At 38.2% G+C, this 20,979-nt stretch overlaps 1 protein-coding gene across 10 annotated transcripts in view; it reads left to right on the top strand.

Moving 5' to 3' along the window:
• The window catches only part of TRPM1 (transient receptor potential cation channel subfamily M member 1), a 110,179-nt gene that overhangs the window by 34,865 nt on the left and 54,335 nt on the right, over nt 1-20,979 (top strand). Inside the window, exon 1 of one of the 10 annotated variants that reach the window (XM_074880301.1) lies at nt 15,278-15,444. The exons of the other annotated variants lie outside the window; for them this stretch is intronic. The gene's annotated coding sequence lies outside the window, so the exon portion shown is untranslated. Of the gene's footprint in view, nt 1-15,277; nt 15,445-20,979 lie in introns of those variants that run through there. 10 annotated transcript variants of the gene reach the window in all.

Genomic DNA, 20,979 nt, shown 5'->3' on the forward strand with positions numbered 1-20,979 from the left:
TTTATTTTCACTTTTTCATTTTCTGTGGCTGAATTAAGCAGAGTTCTTAATACATACTTTCTCAGACCCAAGCAAAATTTTTAATAGCTAGCATTATGAGTATGCATTTGATTCCATTTTGTTCTCAATTCTTGCCAATAAAATGGCATTCAGCCTGCTGGTTGAGTGGATTTGTGATTCTTTCCAAGGATCAGCCATGGATTAGTGAAGTACAGCTGGTATGTTTCTCATGCCAAGTAGTTTTGGCACACTTTTTTTTTTTTCATTTTTAATGTCCTTCTCAAAATAAATCCTGCCTCTCTTTCTCCCCCTTTTCTGGGGATTTGTTCTTGTTCAGTAGCAAACTTCATCTTTCACCAAACTATATGTTAATGAGGCTGAGCAAACAGTCGTTGCTCAAATGACTCTTTACCAGAAGGGGAATTTAATGAAGTGGCCCTAGTTTAGTTTAACAAGTTAAAATTTGTTCCTGTTAAGGAGTCTAACTCAGTGGTGAGTGAAGCTAGGTTTTTAAGCTACCAGTCTAAAATGCCAGTAATCTTTCCAAGAGGATGGTGTCATAGAATGATAGAATGGTTTGGGTTGGAAGGGATCTTAAAGATCATCCAGCCCCCTGCCATGGGCAGGAACACCTTCCACTAGCCCAGGTTGCTCAAAGCCCCGTCCAACCTGGCCTTGAACACTGCCAGGGAGGGGGCAGCCACAGCTTCTCTGGGCAACCTGTGCCAGGGCCTCACCACACTCACAGTGAAGAATTTCTTCCTTAGATCTCATCTAAATCTCCCCTCTTTCAGTTTAAAAGCATTACCCCTCGTCCTATCCCTACACCCCCTGATAAAGAGTCCCTCCCCACCTTTCCTGTAGCCCCTTTAAGTCCTGGGAGGCTGCTCTAAGGTCCCCCCAGAGCCTTCTCTTTTCCAGGCTGAACACCCCCAACTCTCTCAGCCTGTCCTCACAGGGGAGGTGCTCCAGCCCCTTGATTATCTTCGTGGCCTCCTCCGGACCCGCTTGAGCAGGTCCGCGTCCTTCTTTTGGGGTCCCAGAGCTGGACCCAGCACTGCAGGTGGGTCTCATGAGAGCATAGCAGAGGGGGAGAATCCCCTCCCTGTACCAGCTGGCCACACTGCTCTTGATTCAGCCCAGGATACCATTGGCTTTCTGGGCTGTGAGTGCACACTGCTGGGTAATGCTGAGCTTCTCGTCAACCAACACCCCCAAGTCCTTCTCCTCAGGGCTGCTCTCAATCCATTCTCCACCCAGCCTTGAAATGTAGAATTCATGAGACTTCCAGCTAATAATAAAGCTGTCTTTGTGCCACTCTGGTAGCGACCAGAGCTGTAATACTTTTACTCCAGTTCAGGATGTGTTCCATATCCACCTGTCATTTAAAGTTGCAGACTAGAAAGTTTAATATTTCTACTACCATGTAGAGAGCTATCAGAGTTTCTGAGCATCTTATAAAATAACTTTTAAGTATTTAAGGTTTTGTTGTGGTTTTGTCTTGGTGCGGTTTTCACTCCCTCCCATAGTTACAAGCTGGTTCACCTTCTCCTCTGTCAAAGATGGTACCAACCACAGTAAACTGTAAAACTTGCTCTCTGGCCTGGCCATTAAAGCTTAACCCAGCAAGCCCTGCTGTGTTTGGTGCATGCCAAATCCCCTTTCTCTTCACCTAGCAGTACAAAGCGTTTGAGGTAGAAGATAAAATAGAGGTATATATTCATGGCTTTATTTTTCCATGCAATTCTAGAAATCCTATTCAGTTCACTCACTTTTATATCTGTGGTAGGTACAAATTCATTCTGATATGTACAGCAATACTCGCTGATATTGTCTGTTACATTATTTCTTCTTACCGTTGTTGAATATAACTATACAGCTAGGTTGTTCTTTTAATGATTTATAACTTCCAACACCAACAATTTTCAAAATGGGTGCTTGCATCTAGGATTTTAAATACACTTAGAGGAACCTGTTAAAAAAATCTTGGTTTTGGAAGCTGTGAATCCTTCATATCTCCCACTGAGTAGTGGGGAGTGAGCAATAGTTTTAAAAGCTCTGCAGATCTGGAAATTGAGGCATGTTCATTCAGATACTTACATGTTTTTTCTGTCAAAAAGCATGTCCCACATTTCCTTAGAATTGCTTTGATTTTCCGTCATTTCAAGGTTCATTTTTCAATGAATCAGAAGTTTGTAATAATGAATTTAGGGAAGGATTTGATTTCATAGTACATGTCTTTAAATACAGTAACTTCTATTTCAGCCTTCTACATCTGTTAGTTTTGCCTAGTTTCATCACAGCACTAGTCAATGCTTAAGGCATCAAATGTTAATTAGTGCTCTCCATGTAAAAACCATGACTGAAGAATAAAAGCAACCCAAGCCTGTCAGCAAGGAATTGCACTCCAGCTATCAAAGTGTGCAAACTCATCATCTTTATTTGCAGATTTTTCAGTCATGGTACAGTTGCTACAGGTAATAACTTCTGGAAACAACCTGGGTGGACAGATTCATTTTATAATTCCCTGGTCATAGATTGACTTCAGTTAGTGCTGGTGCTGGCAGAGTCAGAGGCTCCATGGCTAGGTTCCTCTACCAGCTGTCTTCTCTGTTAGTGACACTAAAGGAAACCTAATGTCAGTTTTAATACAGAGTCTTTGCAATTGAAAATGGGATATCTTTCAGTTACTGAAATGATGATTGCTCCATGTATGTAAAAGCAGCCCACAGCTGCAGCAATGAGCACACTGTAGCAATTTCTGCTGCAGTAATAGTCATTAGCATTCTCTGTTCTCTGAAGGACAAAGATGAGTATTTGTAAGAATGACCATTTTTGCACTTAAAAGCAATACATAGTTTGGTTGGATAATGAAAAATGCTAGTAAGTTCTAGCAAGTAACTGCTAAAATATCAAGTATATTGAAAGGTAATTTAAAACTGGTTATCTGTGTAGGTAAGTATGCTCTGTGAAGAGTTCAGTACAATGTTAAGTGAGTTGTTTGAATCTTGGCTCCTGCTTGGATTCATTTATAGTGAAAAGAATTGCATTTACTTTCAAGAAGTTCTCAAGTGTCATTGTTACACTATTGCTGTTTCTGATACAACACAGCTCTTTGCTGGAGAAGCAGATAATTGCTTAGACATTTAAAGCTATTGACAAGAAGAGACTGAAGAGAAATGTTACAAATCCCACCTTTCTCTGTTTGAAAAGTGAAGATGTTTGGTCTCTGTAATTTAGCTGTGAGGCAGAGCATGTTGAATTACAATGCACTTTCATCAGCTCCTGCTTGTAGGTTTGCATTCTGCTTCTGTTTTATTCAGTCTTGCATTTTAGTGCTTGAAAGCATTGATCATAATCCTTTCCTTTTTGAAGGACTCATTTAACCTGCAGCCTGTAACTGTAAATCACACATAGTGCTTTCTTATTCAAAAAGAAAAAACAAAGTCCTTAATGTTTCATTGGTCTTTTCCCTGACAAAACAAACCCATGCTGTTGTGCACAGGTTTGTTCACTGATAGGACTGAAATAGCATTATGGTAAAATAAAATGAAGATTGCTGGCAGCATTTTAAATAGCATGTGTCTATTTCCTACACGACACTTGTTTTAGAATGCTGTTTTCTTTCCCCTGTACCCTCTTGAATGACTGCTGGGGGAAAAAAGTAAAATCTCATGCTAATGCTTTATGCCAGTGAGCTGTAACTCTGTAGTAATCAGTTTCATGGAACTGCACATTCAGCAAAGTCAAACAGTGCTGAGAACATGTCCTGAGAGCATCCAGCTTAGTTTGAGCTTTGCAACTAAAAGGCGCAAATCATCTTACCTAATCTTTCCTGGGAACTTCCAGCCTGCAAAGCCAATAAAATAAGCACACTGATGCTTTCTACCGCTCCCTGAAAAGGCTTTTTCTTTTTTGGCATAATTTATGTATACCTATATAATTTATATAGATGCCTCTATCAGAAGCGTGAACAAAGTAATAAATGTAATAAAAAGAGAGGTATACACAACACAAGGAAGAATCTGAATTAATCTGTTCTGTGAATAATACATGGTCAGTATGCATATGAATTAAAGCAATAGGCAAGCCACTCTATGCAGAGCAGATAAGAAAACATGATGAGGGAAGAGTATGTGTTGATTAATGATTATAATGCAACACTTGCAGTATCTATACAATAGGGTTTTGTTTTCTGGTTTTTAATACTTATCCCCGAGTGTCTTATGTGTAAAGTCAAATACTGACTTTAATAAAGACTTCAGTTATTGTGAATAATGCTGATAAGGAAATGTTGGATTCTACCTAACTATAGGGTTGCTGATGACGGCTCTACTACATGAACTAAGACTTGACAGGATCTCTGTGCCTTCATGTATACTGACCGTTCTTAGACTCCATGTGGCTGGATGCCCCTCCACGGGGCACTAGATCCAAGGATCTAGTACTCTTCTGGACCTGTTCAGGAACCCATTCAAGAAGAAAAGGAGTGCATCATTTCATGATTTTTCGGAACTATAATAGTTTGGGGATAGAAGAGGATTCAAGGCAAGAAGAGACTCCAGCCTGATTCTCTCAAACCACAGTCTTAATACCAGACAAGCTAGGAAAACAGTGGCAAGAACTTTAGAGGAAATGGAGGAAAATCCAGTGGGATGTATAGAAGTACACTTTGACATTTTCTTGTTCACACCTGCCTGCATTTATCAAGTACAGCAAGAAGGCAGTGGAAAAACTTTTACCTGACTTTCAGTAAACGGGAACCAGTGTCATACTAGAGAATAACATCCTAAACAGGCTCAGGTAGCAGAAAGTTTAGATCAATATTAGGCTTTTTCTCTCTCTTTTTTTTTTTCCCCTTTCTCCAACCCCCCGCACCTTTTTGCTCAGAAAAGGGAGGAAAAAATAATGTAACATGAATGCTGCAAACCTTCACTGAATGAACAAATACCATGAGAGTTAATGTAACTACATTAATGAAAACTGATAAGTATAAGGTCCAACGAGAGTGCACCCACAAGCTCCAAAATGAAAGGGAAAGCAAGCAGGAAAGTCATCTAAGAGCAGTTCTCATGGGTTCCAGCCAAAGAATATAGTTATCTGAAGACAAACATACTCTAGATAACTTGATTAACCAGAGCACTGCAGTTCTCTAGGTGTTAACTTGTTGTGGTATAGCTTTGATGAAACATGAGAAACATTCACTCTTAAAAGGCAGTCTAAGAAGATTGATACACACTGTACATTCCAGCAGGATTATTACAGAACAGGTCTTGGAAAGGAGATAATGCCCCAGATTTCAGTCTACCACATGAAAGCAGCATAGATATGATTTCTACAGCTAGATTACCAGAGGATTTCTAAAGATTTTTACAAGGTGTGTATAACATATTGCACATGTACTTTAGTTCATAGAGATGAGGTCTATATTTATGCTCTGCTTTACAAACAAACAAAAAAATTTCTGTCTCTGCCTTGGCAAGCTCTCAGTCTCAATAGCAGTACATGTTTGGAAACTCAAATCAATAGTTTTGAGCATGTATTTTGTGCTTCCACATCTTCAGTGTTCACATCCTCACATAAGATCCAGGAGGATACCAGACCTTTTGTAGGGAATGTGGATCCCTTATAATCTCTTCAGATGAAATTGTAAGAGTCAGCATGGAAATAGGCACACAGATATGGTCAAGTCTTCCTATATAAGGCCTGTTACAGAGTTTCATTAGAAACTCTGTTTACTCCTTTTAAATTTATTTTAAATTTCAGAACTTCTGCTTTACTCTAAAACTGTCTTCTGTGTTTAATGAACTTCTCTCACATGCTAGACAAGTCAGAAAAGCAGTCTTGTGATGGGTATGTCAGTAGCACTGACTAGGAGAATGAACAGAAAAATCTGTTCTTTAAACTCGCTTTTTTTCTTTTGCTAAGAGAAACTTCTAAACTAATTAATTAGAAAGAATCTTCCATTGAGAATAATTTAATTTATTGCAAACTCTACATTTGTTCAATATCAATTTAAATTAGTAAATGACCATTACAAAATTAGAGCTGTATTAGTATACTAAGCAATTCAAGATGTATCTTTTAGGGCAATAAGAGTAATACCTTTTAACTGGGCGTTCTCTGAGTGTGTTTTCATGCGGAGTGGTGAATATATTACCTGAAGAACTACCTGAGTAGAACCCAGTGACTGCATAACAGTCTCCTGTTTGAAAAAGTTGTTCTGGTTTGACTAAAACCAGCTCAGAAACCAAATAAACAGCCCTTAGTGTGAACAATTTTCTTCTATTTTATTAAAGACACGTTTATCAATTCAGGTTTACAACACTGAGTCCAAGCTTCATGGGAGCAATATTAATTTGCTTTTACTGGTATTCATGTTACTTAAATAACATGTATTTAGGCATTTTGTGTGTGTGTAAGAAAACTAAGTAAAATAAGTCAATTGTGTCTTTCAATCTATAAGAAGAAAATGGTCTCTTTTTTCTTTTTATTTTTTTTCCTCTTAACCATGGCAGCAATTTGGGTAGCTGAGTGCAAACATCACACTCAGTTTAGTTTAGAGCAGGAGGATGTTTGTGAAGCAGATCTCCCACTCATTCCTGCTTCCCTTGCTTTGGTTCACAGCATGGAATGGTCTAACAGGCATGAACTGGATTTCTTGTAGGTGAAATGAAACCAGAAGTTGTAGCCTGTAACACACCTAGTGCACATCAGTTGCTGCTGGGTATTCAGTGCATAGAGACTAAAGTTAATCTGAGAAAATTCCTCTGAAATACGTTCAGATAGCCCAAGAGTACTAAAAGACTCTGTGAGGAGTACAGAAGGTTTGTACAAAAGCTACATTTCAATATATGTAGCTTGCTTTATAGGAATCAGATTGGGAGTTGAGCCATTTCTCACTGTTTCTGTTCATAGGTTATACTGTTAACTGAATTTTACAAAGACATCTCTTCCCTGTTTGAAGGGTATTATTGGGAAGGTAAATTCACCATAGAGCAATCTCTGTAGTGCTAGTCTTGGCTAAGCTTGACTCTAGATAACTGCTTTTCACCCAGCTGCATGTTCTGGCCAGTCAGGACGTTCAGTCTGAGAGAAAGATGGGCCTGTTGGCTTTTTTTAATTTCTGGTATTCTCCTTTCAGCTTTCCCAATGGCTTCATTCAATGCTCTCCAAAATTATGAGTAAAGACTGGTTTTCACTTCGACCTTCATTTCCAGTTGTTTGTCCTGTGGCTTACTGGACCACCTCAGGCATTTCTGCTGCTCAGGTGTATTAAGAACTGCAGTTACTCAGAAAGATAAGTATGGAGGAATATGACTGCCAGTCTCAGTATGACTTTTTAATGAGTAATATGAGAAAGTACTTACTGTACTCACTGTTGCCTTTTAATGTTGAGTCAAAAGAAGGAGACTTAAAATGGGGCTGGGCTGCAGCCCTGTAGTCAGAGGTGTGAAGCTATGAGAGTCATGGTTCTGCAGAAATCGCTGTGCAGAAAGAGGCACTGTTGGTGATGATGATGATGGAATAAAGAGGCACTGAGAAGCCATATCCAAAGGATGCAACTTCATCAGCTTCCTTTTTCCATGTGTTGACTCTTGATCATCACAAACCTAACACATGGGTACTACATATTTTTAGTGAAGCTGGACATATTAGCAAGCAGTTGGGTTTTTTTCCTTCTTGTGTGGAAACAGATGTTGCCCTTCTTCTCCCTCAGCCAACCCATGGCAATTTTTGTTTTCGTGGAGGTGTCCTTTATCATAGTAAGCATCATTTCTGAAGGCCTGGAAGGGAATTCTGTTCTATTCCCATATTAAAGATCATGCGGGTTCCTGCCAATATTTCTTCTAACCTCAGAAACATGCCTAGTAAGCAGCAGCCAATGAAAATGTGAGAAATCTGTATTTGTAATGAAATGGAGCTGAGAGGTCTGGAGCAGGGTAGTACACTTACTGTTTCTGGTATTAAAAGATCATCTCTGATGTTAGAGAGAGAGATGCTTACAAGATGAGACCTATTCCTTTGCTGGAAAGCAGTTCAGTTTCCATATTACTCTCAGTTGTTGTGGTTCCAGTTCCAATTTTTAAGATTAGCACCTGTCAAGAAAATAATTATTGTACTGTGCCTGTACAGCAGGTAAATCTATTAGTCGGTGCTGTAATGTTATATAACTATCAAATCAGAAACAAAAAAGTAACCCACAGTTTGCATTTTAGAGCATTAGTGAGGCACAGGTTATTTTCCAACAAACCTCAGCTGACTGGACTCTATCCTTGTAAATATTTGCAGTTAAACCTGTGTGCTGAAGCAGCTTGGAGCTTACACTGCTGCTCTGTTTGCCACCAACTACAGCTCCTCTCCAACTACTTTTGTGATGGTGCACGAGGCTATAGTTTCTCCTGCACAGCTCTATGGCAGACTGGTAGTAAAGCTTAAGCTCAGCATATTAATACGTGCTTAGAATGGCAGTAAGGGTTAAGTTTAGGTTGCTACTCTGTGCTTAGGTACCTGTTGATGGTGTACAGAATCACCAAGTACGTTGTTACCACAGCCTCTCTAGAAGGAAATAATAAAGCTTGGGGCTGCCATATTTGAAACACATGCTTTCCTCTATCAAGGAGACTTGATGAGAATGTCTTGAATAGAAAGATAGAAGATCGTCTATGTAAATTTTCATGCTGACTTGCAAACTCTATGACTTTTCAAGGTGAAATAGTGGTATTGTAACCTATGTTTTGCTTTTATCTGAGTGCTAGTCTGAGGAGAAGGTTGGAAATGCAAGTTTAAAGGGTGAATTATGCACGTATGTCTCATGGCATATAATGAAACTGAACATTTATTCAGATACAGTTGCATTTGTTCAGCCACTACCACACTTGTTAGCAGAGAAAATATTTGCATAAAAATGTAAAACTAAATACATTAGGGAGAAAATTCCTAAATACTTTTTTAGCGGTTGTGCAGCTGAAGATTACTGAAACTAAATAAGATTTAGAAATATTCCATCCCCCTCGCCCCCCCCCCCACCCAAATAATTCTTAGAAGAATTAATAACTTCAGAATCTCTCTAACAAGAGTATTTGCTGCTTGCTGGCATTTCTGTTTTAATTACTGGGGGGAACATAATGTGCTTGACAAAGCTGAAAGCTGCAGTGCCTCATACTGTTTCAGCAACTTGCTGTGATTTTAATTTATCTTAACCCATGTATTGATCAGCAGGACCTGCATTTATGACAGTAGATTTCTATTCAAATGTTCCATGATTTAAGCAAATGCCCTTGTGTTAAAGCCTAGATGTGAGCAGTCCAGATAGGAGAGGAATCAAGCGCTCATTTCCCTGTGGAGGGGGTGGCATGGGTGGTATTGGTATGTTGCTGCTCTGAGCGATCAGCACTTTCTTCTTCTTTGTTACAGCTCATCTTTGATGTCAGTTGTGCTGAAGCAGAACACACAGTTCGTTGCTGTTTTTTCTGTACAAAGCCTCTTCAAACACAGAGAAAATGAGGGAGGGAGAATTATGAAACATACAATTGCCACTGTTGCTATGTGAAGTTTAAAAGCGTTTCCATGAGGGAGGAGTAGTACTTATGGCACTTGACTGAATTACAAAAACACTTATCAGTAGGTGAAATCTTGCCAAAAATAACTGATTTCCCTCGCACTTCTCACAGGATGGAACAGCCTTTCTTGCATTAGCACCAGATTAAAAAAAGCTGTGTTGATTTTCCTCTGTTCTGTTTTAAAAATACTCTTTCAAATTCTAACCACTTGACAGAACTAGAGGAATGCTGCAGATGAGTTCAGAGATGAACCTGGGCAGTAAAGGCAATTACTTTACTTAGTGACATGTATATCATCCAGAGAAGAACTGCAGTGATAACATACCAAAGTTGAAAGAAACCATCACATATATTTTACAATCCTGTCCACCTAAAAGCACTCATTCCCTGTGTAAGAAGCAATATATTTTTTTACAGGAACTCAGTGTTTTCAGTGGATTGCAGATTGGGAATTTTTATACAAAGGAGGGAGCGAGAGGAATGTATTTTTTACTGCTGCTGCACTGGACGGTTTCATCAGATCCTACTTAAGGTCATAATAAATTTGCTGGGGATAATAGCCTGTACTTCAAACTAGACAGATAATTCCATTGAACTTCCAAACCCATTTTGTGCAGAGATTATCACATTTCAATAAATGTAGCTTACTTTATAGGAATCAGATGGGGAACTAAGCCATTTCTCACCACTTCTGTTCATGGACTATACTGCTAATTGTACTTTAAGGCTTTTGAGTTGTTGTTTATATTAGCTGTTCAACACCTAGAATGCCTGGGTAATTCTTCACTGGTAGTAAGAGGATTTATGATCATTTTGTTATCAATTGTTATCAAACTATTTCTTCTTTGAGTTCATAAAACCCAAAAAGCAACTCCAGGTTTTATTGGAGCTCTAGAGGTTACAGTCAGTGCTTTGTTTTAGCCCACAGTGCAGTAAAGTAGGTGAGAGCCCTACCTTCTCTGTACCGCAGCCACCTCACCAGCACGTTCTGTGTTGCAATGAGACCTTGGGCTCGGAAGGGGAAAAGACTCCGGAACAAAAATTATAGTCGCTTTTGGTGCGAATGTGGTTCTGCCTTGGGTGTTTTGTCACTGACTTCAGTGCTTTGTTTGAGCTTACCAAATCATTTCATGTAAGCGTTTCATTTGTGCTCAGGTACATATATATCTGGACCAAATGCTAACTGCTACCTCCAAGCAAAAAAGAGAATAACCAGAGGCAGAGATACTTTGAATCTAGTTCACGCATTCAGTCTGTGGCCAATCAAAGCATTGCAGTGAATGGTCATGAATTTTGCTGCTACAAAACAGTATTATTTGGATGGTTATGCATAAATAACGCTATTCCACTTTCATGAGAACAAGCTTGTCATAAGCAATCCAGCCTTTCATCTTTAGCCATTCCTGACTGAGTCTCGGCTAGCTTATTTTTCCTCACAGGCAGATGCTGTCGCGTCATTTCTTATCTGTTTTGACATCCATATCCGTGACATCTGTATTAATGCTCATCACAAGTTTCAGCAGCTCAGTAGTGTTGCATTCTGTGAAGTCCTAGTCATTGGTTCAAGATTTAATACAGCTATGAAAAAATAAGTGATTCTTTGAGCTGCAGTTTGTCTTGGTTATGTGATAACAGGCTTGGCTTGTAAGTAGCATTCGGTTCCTCTCAAATGCTGAAACTCAGGTCCCAAGGGGATTTTGGTACTGGTTTTTGTGGTTCCCCCACCACCCCTTCTTCCACATTTTCTTAATTACATCACATTGTAATGATTGTTCATTTCTTTATGACATTCCCATTTATAGTTACTGGGACATTTCAAATTTGGATTTGGTCTGATAACGACTGTGAGGAAGATTACGGTATATTCCCTAGACATCTTACATGTAGTCTAGCTCAGTTCTTACTCATGTACAATTTTACTTGTAGTTTTGGAGAAAAAACCTAAAATATTGCATCTTTTTGCACTGCATTTTGTCATTTCATGGTTCAGCTCCCACATTTGCTATCCATAAATTTTACTTTTGATATATGAATGCACTAGGCTCTACATGACATTGGCTTGCTAAATCTTAGAGAATGCTACATAAACAGTGCAGAAGAAGAAAATGAAGGGGAAATATTTCCTTTCTACTGGGCAAATTAATTTGCTTTTATTAGGGGAGTAGTTTCAAAACCAGTAAGTATCTGAAAAGAAATTATATGTTGTCTGTCTTTGTATTGATTTCACTGATATAGACACATTTGGGAGAGACGAGGAAATGCATCAGATCGGATCAGAATGTAATGTATTTTATCTTTTTGTTAAGAAAAGGCTATTAGCTGCATTCAGTAAGTGAGCTATCAAACATGCCAGTGAAAACTTATCACTTGGAAAAAGTTATATTTACTGAGTTTCCAATTATCATACATAAATATAACTCATTACCCAGGTATTAGATTTGCAGCAGTTGTAATAAAAGCATAAGAACATGTTACTTTTTGAAGAGAAAGAAGTTGTTTGCTATCAGTGAAGTGAGTGTATTTTATTTTGGCGGTGGGAGTAATAAGGGCATGTGTTGACAGTGAGGTATGTAAATAAAGCTTTTTTTGGCATGGACTAATGCCTCTATATTGTATGTGAAGATATTGTTTAACTTGATAAAACCAAATTCATCAGTTCTTCATTCCTGCTTACTCCCTGAAAGCATGCAAGTACTGAGTACCATTGGAAACCAAGGGAATTTTTTTTCTGAGACAGTCATGGTGAGGGCAGCAGAGAGATGCATATCTTTATCCCTTTCCTTCACAGTTCATTTATATCAAGCCATGTCACAAAACAAACTCCAAGTGCTGTGAGCCTTCCCATAGTATGAGTGCAGACATCCATGAAAACTATCTTTTGTGTGGTGGCATTTTCTCTGAGAATGTAATTTTTTTCACTCATGTGTGTTATTCCTTTGAACTCTGAATGAGCACTTTGGCTGAACTTGACAGAATTATATATTTGGCATTAAATGCCAGTGATTTCTTCCTCTTACCATGCAGAATTTTGTCATAGGCATTTCAGACAGTAAGCACAGCAGACAGTAGGTTGTTTGCCCTTGACAACAGAAGTGCATGTTTATTAGGTTTTTAGCCAACTTGGTTAAAGTTTATTTTACACACAATGTGTGTAAGTCCCTTTGCTTTTTACAAGGCTGTTTCCTGCCCCACCCCACCCTCAAAACATGCTATTTAATTCCTACATTACTATTATCATTATCATTGTTATTATATTTTTATATATATAGAATGCTATCTTCTGATATCTGAACTACTATTCAGAACATTCTCATTGGAGTGTAGGCATCCTGACAAACTTTGGCTTTGCTTAAAACACCCAGTCTGAAATTTGTGGTTTTCAAAATTTTCAAAACTTGTTCTTTATTTGCAATAGCAAGTGAGGAAAATGTTCTTACTGCTTGTAGAGGGGGGCTTTGATCTCAGTCACCTTAAACAGAACACTTTGACAGCTACAATTTTTTTCCTTTTGGGTAGATGCACATGGCTTGGTTATCTTTCATCAGTCTCATTACTTAAACTGAGGTGCCAGAGCAGTTACGGTGTTGTAGAAGGAATATGCTGGCAGACTTGCATGCCTATGAAATTTCCGTTAAGGGAAGAGTGAGAAAAATTTGCATTTGATTTTAAAAAATACTGTTCTATCTCAGGTGTACATTTCTATCATCGCAGTTTGAGCTAACAAATGGAAGAACAAAACACAGAGGCATGATGTTCCCAATATTGATTCCTAAACTGTATCCTGTCTTCCAAATGCAGGTACTGTAGATACAACCTGCATTCTTGCATAATGGATGGCCAAGGAAAACTCATTCATGAGCAAAAAGGAATTAATTCCTTTTTAACTTATGTTGCTGTAGAGAACCTATCCAGGGAAACGTACCACACTGCATGTCTGAGTTCCATTTTCAGAAGGGAGTTAAGTGCCCAAATCACTTTTTTTAAAAAAATACATTTTCTGGCTTACGTATTTGATAATATTTCTTGCAGTTTGTCCAATAGGTCTATCTCTTCTAGCTCACAGAGTACACCATGTTCCAGACAGCAGAGGCATCCATAAAGGCCACTATGTCAGAAATCTGGTTTTCACTGGAAAAAGAAACATCTGTTGACTTTATCGTATGTCCTCCATTTCTATGCTCAGCTTTCAAGAATGGTGGGTAGTGGCTTTGAGACAATCCCTTTGCTTGAACAGGATATCAGACAGCTTCTGCAACAACTGGAACTTAAGCTTGATGTGATTTCAGAGGTCAGAACTAGCAACATGATTTTGAAAGCACAGAAAAAGAAATTTATGCAACTGCGGAGTACACCTGTGATATGTTTCAGTGTCTGTTGAATACAGTAGATAGAAAGTCTCTCATTAAATTTAGTGAACTTTGGATGAAGGCTTCAAGTAAAAAATTCGCTACATGAAGGAATGCTCTGTATTTCCATTATTAACAGAGTGCTGTGCCCCACAACTGACATAGTTGCTTACTTTTCTTTGACTTTGTGCTCACTTACTAGTATCTTGCTTGCTTCAAAATTTACCATTTCCTCAAACAGAAACAAAGTCCAAAACTTGTTTGGCATTGTAGTTTTCCAGAGGCATGTCTAATTCTTCCATAACCCATTGCTGTTTCTCATGAAGTCAGCAGGAACTTTGTCTCATTAAGAAGAGCAGGGTCTGGTTCTAAAACAAAGCTATTTCAGCTGCATGCTTTGGCATTTAGGGCTGGACAGAAGTTGAAATGATGTCTGTAAAGTATTTCTTTGCCAATCACAAATGGGTATATGTTCAATACATTGGAGATCAGATACAGGAACAGTGAAACAAGATTAGAGTCTAGCAGGCTACTTGCCTGCACAGTGCAGTGCTGCAGAAGCAGGGAGTTAGGCTATCTTTAGCTCTAGGTAGTGTGATCCTTAGATGTGATTCTAGATGTCATCTATTGTGTTATGTTGGCACCTGGCACAGCAAGACAAGGTAGGTATTTCAAAGTTAGAGCAGAAAAAAGAACTGCCTGCAACATACTGTGTCCTTTGGTATTGGTAATTTTAAAGTATGAAAAGATGCAAAAGAAGCCCTTTGCAGAAAAGGAATAAATTAAATTGACAAAAGCAACAGGGTATGAAAATGCATGTGATATGTAAAGTTACAAAATGAATGTCTTATTTACAACTTCAGCTGTTTTAGTACAGCATTTTGCCCAACTTCAAATTGTTCTAAAAAGGATTAGATATAATTAATGCTGTATGACCTCCTTTTTTCTTCTTTTCAAAGAATGTAGAGCTGTACATCTAATGAGGACCCCTGAAAGGACTATTATGTCCAATTGTCTCAATTATGCAAATAACGTTGATATTTTAGCAGAAGGGAGGGGATACTTCAAATTAAAAGTTTCAGCTCCTGCTTTAGCCTTTCTGCAGTGCCGGCACTTTTACAGCAAGTACATCCACTGTTTGAAGAGAGGAAAGGAGGTTTAACAAATTGGAGATTTGGGCACTATCAAAGTAGATTTGTTGTGCCTTGTTCCACCATGAGATGAAAATACCCTCTGGGCAGGGAGATGGGTCATGAGACTTCTAAAGGATTACCTTCAAAGGGAGTCATGAGATTGGTTTGAACAAAGAAGCTGCTCACATGCTTATCATATGAGATTCTCTTCTTAAAGTGGTGGAAACCCATCTCCTTGGGAATTCTCATGAACTTCAGAGAGACTGAAAAGTCCTAACAGTAAGATGAATGAGAAGTCTGAACAATAAACAGATGGGACAGAAGCTCAGAGTTAAATGCAATTTATTTATTCTAGATGTAATTCATCTTTCCAAACTCTGAAACACTTCCAGTGACAAGCAGGTAGGACATGATTTTAAATTATTTTTTGTTTCATTCCTGATCATCTTCTGGTTTGCTACCTTTTTTAGCATCGATACGCATAATTGAAATTTGCGCTGAAGAGCTGTATAGTGACCTACGATTGATTGGAGAAAGATAATTCAGTTAAAATTACAGTATTCTGATTAGACTACTTTCTAGATTTCTCATTTATTTTGAAAGACGGGAAACCTGAGGTACTAATTGCAAGAAGACAAAATGAGTTTTCAAGTCCAAAAATGTGTCTTGAAACATTTCAAAAATTAGAACATTGCTTGGGTACGACTATAATAAGATGTAGAAATGCTGGCAAAGAGAGATTAGGTGAAAATATATCTTACACATTTGAACGCTAGTTTAGAGCTACCTCTGCAGTAAATGGGGATGGAGTTCTGAGGGGTTTTTTTTGTTCTGCAGGTTGGGACTTTGCTTTGTTTTGGGGTTGTTTTCAGTTTTCAAAATTAGCGAGTAATACTTTCCGAATTTCGCTTTTGGCAACAAGCCTTCTGATAAGCAAGCCTCTTTCTGTGTGTGTTTGTTTCCAATTGAGTTTATCAAGGTCTGATAGTAGGTGAGGTATTATAGAAGTCTTAGAACAGAAAGGGGCATAATTTATGGTGATTTTCCTTACCCCAGTGAGGGTTGCCAATAAAGGGGGTTTCCCCAGTGAAAGACTTACAACAAACATCAGCAGCCCCCATCCCATTTATATCAACAATGCTGCTGTTGTCATTTGAAGTAATGCATTTCTGCCATAAAGCATATTGGGCTCTGAGATGAGAGAACTCCCTCACCAAGATCCAACCTACATGTGATCCCTGAGTATTCATGTACCAATCTTTCAAATGATTGGGAAGCCAAGGAAGCTCAGTTTTGGCCTTTGTTACCTACCCTCTAGCTCTTCAAATCACAATTCCAAAGAATGATGCTCCCTTCCACTCTTCTGTCATTCCTACACCTTCTGCTGTAGTGCGGGTGGGGTCTTGAGGAGGGACATCTCAGAGTAACAGTAGCTCCAAGAGGGCATATCCTTGTACTCCCCTACCAAGCCAGAGACAGCCATGAACACAGCTTCTGGCCTGTTCAAGTCTCCCTTAACTCCCCTAATTCAGGCTTTAAAATTTTTCATCCCCATTTTTGATAACGGATTAAATCCAGTAAACTGAAACCTTTCTTAATAATTTTTCCCCACTACCATTTTAATTCAAACGGTAGACTGCAGCTAACATTTTAAAGCCAAATATGTTAATGAGTTATAGATAATATTTGACAACTGTAAATTATACTGTATATCAGTATAGGCAGAGTATTTCCTGTGTGCTGTTTCCTGGACTGTATTATGATCTGTTGAAGTTAGATGTATTCTTCTCTCTTTTTAGAGAACAATGTGTTGCACACCATGGAAAAAAAGTCCAGGAACATTGCTGGAGATACTGTTTTCTGGTTCTGTGGCACTTATTAATTCTTTTCACTCACAGCTTCAAGGGTTTTATATGCATAAGGACTGAAAAGAAGATTGACAAAATTTTCTGAAAACTGTTTTTATCTATAAACTCATTTGAAATTTCCCATTGCCATCACCCTTTTAATTATGTCAGTCCTGAAGTACTGAAGTTTTCAGAAGTTTCCAATAAACGTTGGCAACTCTCAAGTATATATAATACGATGTTTTAATAAATGTTTTAATAATATTTAGTGTCTCCAGGAAATAATTTAACCCTTGAGTTCCAATGCTTTCATAACGATTTCTAAAAGATTATAAGGTATAATTTTGTGCAGACCCTGCAGCCCAACAGTTAAAATCAGCTGGAAATTCTTTTTTTTTTTGAAAATGACAGAAAGCAGCAGGGTATAAAATGTGGCTGATTGTGGCATATTCTGTTAAAGCTTATGTATTAGCTAATGCCTGGAAAATAATTGCTTTGCTGAGTGTAAAATTAGCCACAGCAAGCTGCAAATTTTCAACCGCTCAAACTATTTAACAGAATTCTACTTGGAGAATCTTGCTTTCAGGAAAACTCTATGTACTGCAAAGTGATGTTAATTTCTTAAGAGTCAGATTGGCTAACTAGTATTTTACATATATATTTGCAAAAAGAGTGCACATTTACAGAAAGTCAAAGAGAGAAGAAAATATTTATGTTATCTTTTCTCAAAATATGTATTTGTTCAGCATCTCCAGATTTTAGAGAATTCTGAGATATGCATATATGGCATTATATTGTGAATATAGAAATTCTACTTTGTAGTAATTTTAAAGTGTGTTTTATTAACATGCCTAGCAGTATGCCTTAAATAGTGGCTTGCTTTCACCACATTTTGAAAATGTCAATATACTAAATTCTCCAAGCCTACCTGTTTAGTGCACTCTGAACTTCAAGTAGTACAAATTAGAACTGTACATTTAGAACAAACTCTCATAGATAAGTAATATCTCACACAACATTTAGTCATTCTCTTAAAATGCTTTTCATTCATGGTTTGCCCTGTTCCTTAAAGTAAAATTATTATAAGGTCTCAAACCATACTATTACATCATGGATGAAAAATCAGCATGTTTAACTGGCTTATCAGAAGTTTTATAGAAGTTATCTCTGAAGTAGTAACTTGTAACTTGTTACATCAAACGAGTGCTTATATTTTTAACTCCTTTTCCAAACAGCATATTTTTGATAATTTCTACTCTAATAGCCATTATTCTTCATAATGTGAACTTGGATGACCCAGATCTCTCTCAGATAGAAGCAATATTCTAGTCCAATTCAATGGTTTTTGCGTCTGCTTCATTAAGTGCAGGTTAGTCTTTTTTTGCATGCATAATTAACATCTCTTGACACCATTTTCTAAAATGCAAATAACCAGGAGAATTAAGCATGTGGGTAGTTTTAGTTAGAACTATTCATAGGCTTAATTTTGTAATGAGGGAAGTACCTTGTTGTGTTGGTTATGATTTCATAAGTATTGATGAATTTCACAAAGGAAGATCTTCTGTTGAGGGTGTTGAATCACATGGGTTTTCACTGTAGTAGCATTTTTCTATTTCGGGTCAGAATAGCCTGTATTAAAAGCTCATAGTTAAGAGTAGTTTAAGAGAAATATCACACATGCATATAATCTGGAAGCATCCTGGCTTCCTTTAAAACCATATCTAGCAGAGACTCTTAATGATAGAAAGGGCAGGTAATTGTTACAGTGCAAAAATAATTCCTGAGCCTTGTCAGAGCTAGATACCAGGGCCATCTTATATCTTCAAATAAGAATTATTAGCAAATTATCTCATAGAAGAAATTAGTAATTACCAGGCTACTTTGCTAGCATCATGTTAGAGGCTGCTTGCTATTTATCCCTGCTCATCCACTCTGCTATACTGGGCCTCTTGAGAATGGTTATTTGTAGGCAGGGGTGGCTTCACTACCCATAGATAAAGTTTTTCAACACCTCCCATCCTAACGTCTTGGCTTGTGTTTGCTATAACTCTGCCACTCATTAAGATCTTGGAGTAAAACTGGCTATATGGAGCATGTGCAGACTGAAGATTTTTTGGGGGAAAAAAATCCAAAACAGATCTCAGAAAGGAGGCTAAGTACAGAGATATATTTGTGTTCCTCATCTCCCTAGCATCTAGAACAGAAGGGCTGAAGGCGAGAGGAGGATTTGGCAAGGTAATAACAGAACTGGAATAGGTAACAAATGGAGATTATACATTATTGTTAACATTTCTTAGAAAATCTCTTCCCTGAAATTTGATACAGTAAGGGATGGGACTGAGCTGTTTCAGGAATGACTTTTGTTACCTTAAAGTGTGGTAGATGTGGTGTGTAACCTGGTCACTGAGTTTCTGTGTGTTCCATGCAAAAAAAAAATTCTCCATTGTGCAACTACACAAAGTATGTTCTCTGCAGGCAAGCACTGAGCAAGCTGTCCTGCAGTATGCTCTAAATGGCTGTTTAGTTGCTTTATTTTAGTTGTGTTAGTGCATAGTTACATTAATGCTGAGCTGTGCCCAAGCAGCTGTGCCTGCCTCTCAGTAGGGTGTCTGAGCTCATCCAACACACTTTACTAATGTGCCTCCATGGACTTTGTGCTGGAGCTGGGTACATCCAACCATGTCAGAGCAAGCCAGGTCTGCTGTCGTGTTGATGTGAACATCTCTAAGGCTCTGGGGGAGAGCAGTGTATCTCTAAGAGATGCAGCACAATTGTGTTAACTTTGAAAAGAGATCATGTTACTTCCTTTTGTAGACTGTGTCCCTAAGTTAGTGAATGTGGAGAGAAAATTATTCATCTCATTTCAGCAGATGTTTGCTGTGTGCCTCACCAGCAGGCCAGCAACACACAACATAATGAAGGCATGAAAGCTCATTACAGCTCTGTGTGCAGTGTAGCACTACTTAGAGTTTCCACATCATCAGCAGGAGTGATGTCTGGCCTCAATTTGAAATAACAACATTGCTTACCGTCTCTGCCATCCTGCCTGTTTGTGTGCTAGTCTCAACCACAGAGCAAATGGTTCCCTGACACGGTTGCTACAAGAGCATGGGTTCAAATAGAACCATATGAAAAATACAGTGGGATGAGAATAAAAATTGTCTTGAGGAAATAATCTTGTATTTGAAAAAATCTTACAACTTCTTGATGCTATACTTATTAGCAAACAATATAAGAGATCCCCTTTCTGTTGAATAGTTTTGTACTTCATATTCTAACAATTGCCAAAACTGTTCTTTGATGTAACCCATGCAGACTAAGGGTTTGGAAATTTTAGATTCACAAGCTGTCACTGTGTTCTGTAGTTGGGGACATTGTTCATGGCTCTGGCTCCCTAGTGACATAACACAAATTTAAAATAGCATTATGGTTTTGTGCCTGGTATTTCTTAGCAATGAACAATGTTTCAGTAAAATCTTACCAGTTCATGAGTGGCTACAAAATTGGCTATTGACATTTGTTACGTACTTTGGAGTATTTTTCTCCAAGCAAGAACACTATTATTGGGAGCACAGTTGTTCTGGGTAGAACTAATCACCTGAATGATTGATTAGTTGGGCACTTGGAAAAACTCTTCCTTCAAAGTGAAGCAGCATGATGGATAGCGTAATTGGGATGTCGCATTTGAAGGCAGCACAAAATAGAAATCTTTCTAGTATCTGTTTTTGAGTTCTAGATATCAGGGATTCTGCTGATAAAATGATTTGTTTTCTTATTTCTGCCAGTTGTTTATTGGGCAGAGTTCTTACTTGTTTTCTCTCAAGTAACAGCAACCGAATGCGATTACCTACATGGCATTTACAAAAGTCTGTGCGCTTGTTTACACGGTGAGGTGTTCCACCTCCAGATCACGTCTTTCTCTCACAATCTCATCAAAGCAAAGATCTCTTTGCTCAAATCTGGCATAAATATCCCAGTTTAATTCTGTAGAGCATTCTGATTAAGTAATTGTGTATAACACAGTTGAGATTTGACTTCCCCGGCGATAGCACCTTTTGCAGCATACCGCAAGCTAAAGGAGCATTACCAA

The sequence above is a fragment of the Strix uralensis genome, chromosome 11 (genome assembly GCF_047716275.1).
Source record: "Strix uralensis isolate ZFMK-TIS-50842 chromosome 11, bStrUra1, whole genome shotgun sequence".
NCBI classification, from domain to species: Eukaryota; Metazoa; Chordata; class Aves; order Strigiformes; family Strigidae; genus Strix; species Strix uralensis.